The 6000-nt window shown below is 40.1% G+C and overlaps 1 protein-coding gene across 1 annotated transcript in view; it reads right to left on the bottom strand.

The window, feature by feature from the left end:
- Positions 1 to 5671, bottom strand: part of LOC132399468 (tumor necrosis factor receptor superfamily member 13B) — a 42727-nt gene extending 37056 nt beyond the window's left edge. The window contains exon 1 of the mRNA XM_059979855.1: positions 5631 to 5671. The gene's annotated coding sequence lies outside the window, so the exon portion shown is untranslated. The remainder of the gene's footprint in view (positions 1 to 5630) is intronic.
- Positions 5672 to 6000: the final 329 nt, after the last annotated feature.

A 6000-nucleotide genomic window follows, 5' to 3' on the forward strand; every position in this document is an offset into this window, starting at 1 on the left:
AATTGTCATCTTCTAATCCAAAATGTATAAACGTGGAATAGATAATGACCACATGGTTGTTAAGTTCTTCAATAAGACACATATAATGCACATATGAACAGGCATTTGGTGAAAGTAATTTACTACTGAAAATGAGAAACATTGTCTTACCAAAATGATCTACTAGATGCGGAAAGATGCTGACCTAGAAGTTTTAAATTCTGCAAATTTATTATTCATGTTATCTTATAAACTGCCATTTCAGAATGTTAGTCTGATCGGCATCTCTAGAATTGTGAGCCTGGATGTTGCACTCAGCTGATGCTATGGCCAGTGATATTGTTGAGTGATTTCCACATCCCTAATAGGGAGAGGCCAGTTGCTGGCATGCAAAGAAGTATTCTATGTATTGGATTGATTTAGATTTTATCTAGCTGACATTCAATAATCTTGCTTCCTTTCAAGTATTTTGGCTCCTTGGTTTGAATTCAAGTGGGGTTGATCCAATTTTCCATACATTATGCAGAAAGCACTATTGCACCATCACATTTATACCTTATAGATCTCTATATTAAATCTCATTCACCCATTGCAAATCTTGTTGAATGTTACTCTGTGTATTACCTCAGTCCTCAAGGTGTTAATCTTTCATTACTGTGGGTGCTGTTCTAGAACTGGAGTCCTATCTTGAAGTTTTCTGGCTCTTCAGGGACCAATGAAACCACATGTACATTCATTACCCTGTCTGCTACCCCTCCCCCTGCACCCCTCCTCCCCCAACAGCCAACCCAAGCAAGGCCTGTACCATGCTAACTGGGTGTAGCCAAAATGAATTGCAATGCTAGAAATATTTGCTTTGTTTGATGCCATCTATTAATCCTAAAAGTTGAGCATTCAGAAACATCTAAGGAACTGAAGATCCATCCCAAGGTACTAATGAAAGCAACCTTGGATTAATGCCATTGTGAAATTCAAAAACTGCATTTCTTCTTCTCTTTGCTTATGAATTGTAAAAATACTAGGAATGAGATGATCGTCAAGAGTCACCTGGGTGACAGATCAGGGCACCGTGAGGGTGAGCAAGTTGATTGACTGGGGGGGGGGGGGGGGGCTTGTGATGGCAGGTTGATGGCTGTTGAAGAACCAAGAACCTGCAGTGAAATCTGAAGGGAAGTGTTGGAATCCCTTTGCAGAGGGGCTTCTGCACTCAGTGGAAGTGTTGCAATGCACAGCTGTGCTTCTGGAGGGACAACTAACCAGCATCTGATCTTCACAACATTGCTTGTGAGTGCTTAGGTTAAGACAGTATAGAGCAAGTTTCACTCTGTGTCCAATCTGCATAAAGCCTGACCTAGTGTAGGGAAGAGATGGTTTTTATGTTGAAAGGGAATTAAATCTGATCTGAATGAATGACTTAGCAGTAGGCATTCAGAGACTTAAAGGTAGCATTCACAGGATGCTGTTCACACAATGTTAGGCAGATAGACCCTTCACCTACCGCAGTCAACAACTTGTTTTCACTATCCCTACATTCATGACATTTTTCATTCTCCATTAGGGGTGATTTCTGAGGCTGGTTAACCTGCATGTCTTTGGCACGTGGGAGGGAAATCCATGCAGTTGCTGGAAGAAGGTGTAAATTCCATGCAGACAGCACTGGAGGGGTTGAGACTGAACACAGGTGTACATAATGCGAATTGCATGCAGTCATTACAGAACAGGCAGGGTAAGAGATGTGAACTTGTTGCACTTGAACACCCCACATTTCAATAATTCTACCATCTGCCAAAATGCAAATTAAAATGTAATTGGAATCTAAAAGGGGGATCGGGATCTTGCAAACAATCTCTCTCCCTTTTTGTTTCTGCCCTTCCTGTGCTTCAGCCTCATATCCAGTTTCTTTGAGTTATTTAGCTCATTTAGAGTGCATACTATAGACCTCGTAGCCTCAGTGATAGAAAACTAAAGACAAGTAAACACTGACATTCCTTTCTACTTGACGGTCTTGTTCCTTCAAAGCTCCAAATGCATCATCCTATTCCCACAAACTGAGCTGAAGCTGAGATTCGGCACAATCTGTGAGAACCTTCATTCTTTTCCTAGAATTTTATGTGTGGGATTTCATACCTCCCACAATCTCGCGCTTCCTCCTACAGCCTAGATATTTTTAAAGCACAAGCTTTGCATAACCTAATCATCACTCCCTGATTTGTTCAACCTCTTTTACAGTAGGCTTTGCCCTTCATGCTGACTTCCAATTAAAACAATTTATTGTTCAGCAATGTATTTAAATTGTTGATTGTAACATCACCTGTGAGAGATTAAAATAACACACCAAGCGCTGGAGGAGCTCAGCAGATCAGCCAGCATCTTTGGAAAAGAATAAACAGTCGATGGTGCCTGACCTGCTGAGTTCCTCCTGCGTTTTGTGTGTGTTGCTTTGGATTTCCAGCATCTATAGAGCTTGCTGTGTTTGACAGAAACTAAAATAATCAGTGAATAATCTAACATAAGGATTCTTGTAGATTTTTATGACTTAATCAGTTTCTTTTCAGACTTTTGCAAAATTAACTATAAAGGAGCTGAATATGTTTAAGGACAAATTGAAATGGACTGTTAAGAACTGGAAAAACTCACTGCAATCAGATGAAGAATGTTCACTTTATCAAGTACTTTAAAAGAGCTAATGAAGGGTCTCAGCCGGAAACGTCGACAGTGCTTCTCCCTATAGATGCTGCCTGGCCTGCTGCGTTCCACCAGCATTTTGTGTGTGAATATTATTCTTCCAGATTTCTCTTGATTAAAAGATCATGAAGATTTTAGTGTGTCCTTATCATTAGGCAAGGCCACTAAGGTTGGTCCTGTTCCAATTTACAGAATTTGGATTAGCTTTGTACTTTACATAACTGTGTTAAATCTAACCGGTTTATGAGTAATGCGTCCAGAATTCTTGGCCACTGCCACCTTTTCTGTTTGCCAAATGGTTCCCAGACAGAAAGGAAGTGTTATGCTTTGTCAGGCTCTCTACACTTTGATCTTTTTTAAAGTATTCTTGTAAGTATTTCAAGAGTTCTGTACCTTTTACATGTTTTACTCTATCACTAAACCATTCGAGACTATTAATGGAAATCCCTTACTCATACTGGCCTGTTATTTTCATATTTCTCAATAAACTGTAATTTTGCTAATCTATTCCCGTCTGAGTTTTGGGCAAAGATGGTATTTTCCCCTCTGATGTTCCTCATTTCAGTCCACATAGCCTCACTTGTTGAAATGTCTCAGACCTGTGACTGAGTCCCCACCCAATACTGCTTCATCACTTACATTTTGCCCCTGTCCAGTCATCCAAAACTCCTTGAACCAGGAGTATTCAGCTGACAAACCTAAAAAAGCCTTAAGGCATGTTTCAATAAAATCTCTAATACTGTAAATATCTCTCTATTTCTTTAGTAATGCACACAAAGTGCTGGAGGGACAGCAGGACAGGCAGCTTCTGTGGAGGGAAATTGATTTGAAAAGAGCTGCCATGAGTTAATGTTTTGGACCAAGACCCTTCATCAGGACCTTGGTGCTTTTATTCCTAGACCTTTATTTCCAGGGGTCCTTGCATCAATGTCAATACAGTATTGCGATGCAGCCTTTTGTTTACCTGCTTCCTCCTCTTTTATTATGACTCATTTTCTAAAATCCCATCTCTACATCCAATAGTCTCTTAATGTTGTTAGGTTTCCATCTCCCAAACATATGAGTTCAAACTCTCGCTGGTGGTACCCTGCCAATATATTGGTTAAACTTGTCTGGTTTGCACTGTCCTAATGCCATAGACCAGTTCCAATAGTTCAAGCAGCAAAGTTTCTGCTGGATCGTTTTGTCATGTACTAATTTGACCATGTAGGTATTGCTGTACTCACTGTTGCTTACCTTTTGAGATCCTACCCTTCAGTCTCAGTCTCCGAAGTCCTGCCTGCAGGAGCTCATCTGAGATACTGGTGCAGATATGGACCTTGACTTTGTCTGTTCATCCTCTCCTCTCAGAATATTCTGCAGACACTCTCTGACATCCCTACCACTGGAAGGCAATGTGCCATCCAAGCATCATGTCTGTGACTATTGGACTGCCAGTCTATCCTGATTCATATTGAATCCTCTGTCGCGGCAGCTCTTTTCAAGTCAATTTCACCAGACTCATGGACAATTTCTATCCCACTGTTATCAGATTCTTGAATGGACCTCTCATATTGCTAAAGGTAACATTTTGACCTCCCAATCCACCTTTCCATGATCCTTGCACTTTGTTCCTTTGTCTGGACTGCCCTTTCTCTCTAACTGCTACCCTATATACTGCATTCTCTTAGCTACCTCAGTGTACGTATGAATGGTGTGATCAGCCTGAATGGTACGCACATAAAGATTTTCACTGTATCTTGGTACACATGGCAATAATCAACAAATCCAATTCAATCAAGTCATGGTTCCATGGACAGCTTGAGCTCTACTTTCAAGGGATTCCTTTCATTCCATTATTCCCAGGTGAGTATTAGAAAGTGCGATAATCTCTTGGACCCTTTCACTGGCCCTCCTGGAAAGTCCAGTGATCACTATTCCTTTCCTGCTGTGGAATGACAGCCTCCTGACTACTCATGTAATACTTGTCACAAAAACGATGCAGGGAGAGAGAGTGGTCATTGTCATCTCTCTTGTTTTGGCAGTTGTGTTAACTGTTTTAACTAATTAAACTGTATTTCTTGTATTTCTTGCATTCTCTTGCATCCTTTTAACCTTTCACAAATATGTGAGGCACTTGCACTGCCCAAGTGCTAGTTAATTATCATTCCAACAAAACAAATCTGCCCTGACACTCAATGTCTTTACTATCACCAAATCTCGCACTATCAACATCCTGGGACAAGTACACAAGTTTTGTGGCCACAAGAGTGAAGGCATCCTGCACCTCAGTCTTTCCAGTATCAATGTCAAGTCAGGAGAGCAGTGGAACAGCCTCCACCTGCTCGGATAACCAGACCTCCAGCAATGCTTGGTTTCATCAAGGTCACAACAGCAGGTTTGATTATCATTCCATCCGTCACACAGAATATTTACTCCCTCCACTACAAACAGACCACAGCTCCACTGTCTACCATCGACAAAGGCACTGCTGTTTCTCGCTTTAACTATTTCCATGGTAGTTTCTATATCAGCAATCTTGTTAGCAGATGAACAAGGGCAGAAGACTTGGGAGGATCACCATCTTTCAGATCACCCATCATCCTGACTTGGAAATATATCATTGTTGTTTGCTCCAGATCCTGTGATCCACTAACCAGCAGGAAAGTAGCAGCTCATCATAACATCTCAAAGACAACAAATGCTGCAATGAATTCCAAAGTTCCAAAATTGTTACAATGAAAAACATAGTCAGGCTGCATAAGTGACATTTGATCTGAACATGCCCTATTGTATAAAATCAGTAAAATTCTATAGCATTAGATCAGTAAAATGTTTCAACATTATTACATTTTTATATTTGTTTCAATCAGTAGCAAATACATATACATATTTTGGAATGGTTAACTATTTTCTCCTTTACTTATCAATGATGGTAACTAACATCATCTGAATGCATGATATGTTTATGTTAGGTCGCACATTACCTTAGTTCCAGTTGGCAGTTCTTTGTAGTTTGACAATTGCATGTGCATCTGTGAATCAATGTGAAACCTCTTGTTTTAACAGAGGAAGAACTTGCAGGGACTTTCCCTGGTCATCTTGCAGCTCATTTCTGGAGAGGTAAAATAGAAAAGCAGACCACTTATGTTAAACTTGCAAATCTTAAATCAGTCATTTAACTTCTCTATAACAGTCCACTGATTTGAAACTTTTTATAGTGCAACCTCTGACAGACTCATAGATGATTAACTCTGACTGAAAATGACTGAAACAACTTACTTCAGTTTGAATAACTAGAAATTTAAGTTTAATTAAGTGTACTGTTGGTGAAAGCTCCACATCAATCCAGCATAC

The sequence above is a fragment of the Hypanus sabinus genome, chromosome 9, assembly GCF_030144855.1.
Source record: "Hypanus sabinus isolate sHypSab1 chromosome 9, sHypSab1.hap1, whole genome shotgun sequence".
Taxonomy (NCBI): domain Eukaryota; kingdom Metazoa; phylum Chordata; class Chondrichthyes; order Myliobatiformes; family Dasyatidae; genus Hypanus; species Hypanus sabinus.